The sequence below is a fragment of the Myotis davidii genome, unplaced genomic scaffold (assembly GCF_000327345.1).
Source record: "Myotis davidii unplaced genomic scaffold, ASM32734v1 scaffold217, whole genome shotgun sequence".
Taxonomy (NCBI): Eukaryota; Metazoa; Chordata; class Mammalia; order Chiroptera; family Vespertilionidae; genus Myotis; species Myotis davidii.
This window is the reverse complement of record NW_006290034.1, coordinates 1,173,148-1,174,283: the sequence shown is the minus strand read 5'-3', so window position 1 is coordinate 1,174,283 and position 1,136 is coordinate 1,173,148.

The window sequence follows — 1,136 nt, the reverse complement described above, 5'->3', positions numbered from 1 at the left end:
CCCCCCCCCCCCCCCCCGCAACAATAGCAAAGTCCCTCAGTATCCAGTGCTGATTTCAGAAATAGGGGTGCCAGAGGGCAGCTGGCTTTGGCCTTTGAATTTCAGAATGGTATATTATCTGCCTAACTGACTTCTTTCTCAGTCTCTCTTATATTTGTCTTTGAAATCAGTTCTTAGCCACTTCACACCAAGGAAAAGATGCCAGTGACACTGATGTGACTGGCTTAATGTCGTATATTGTTTCAGCTGAGACCCTGTTAGAAGCCAGAGCCCTCACACTGGCCTCCACCTGACTGTAAGTCTATGCAGCCGGCTGCCCGACGTTCCTTATAACCTAGAATAGTGGTTTTTCAGCATTTATGTCGTTCAGATGTGCAACACACTTGAATCAGTGACCTCTCTGCTCATACACCTGCCATTTCCCTCGAAGTAAAGCTGTGATGCGGTAGCTAGAGGACCATGAAAGACTGAAATCCATCCTTCAAATACAGTGAAGAAAAATACCTTAAGCCTCGAGCAGTGGTCGGCAAACTGCTGCCCCTTGAGTGTGGCTCTTCCACAGAATACCACGTGCAGTGCGATTGGAACTTCTTGACCACAGTCAAGGGGCCAAAGAGCCGCATGTGGCTCGAGAGCCGCAGTGTGCTGACCACTGACCAGAGGAACATGGTCTAGCTTAGATGTCTCAGTTGTCCTATTGACTTACACACGAGTTCACTTTTGTTTGAAGATTTCGAATGAAGTAGGGAGACTCAGTGTTCGATCCAATTCCAGTGCACACATTGGGTTTATAAACCCATGGCCTCGAGTTCCATTTGACTGTGACCACTGCCTTAGTCTCCAATATATGGAGAAGCGAGTCATCTTACAAAATATTTTTCATTTTTTTTTCAAACGGAAAACAAATTCCCTTGATAAATGTGAACAGAACAGAAGGTGTTGGTGACAACCTGCTATAACAGTGATTTAATTCCCCACCAAGCTACCTACGGACCCTCAGGTCTCATCAACGCAGTCAAGACACATCCTTGTTTCTGAGGGAAAGGTCACTGAGGTGAAAAACGTGGCTCCGGGTGGTCCCTCCGTGATTTCCAGTCTCCATCCAACATCCCTTCGGGGTGGAAAGGTTGGGAGCA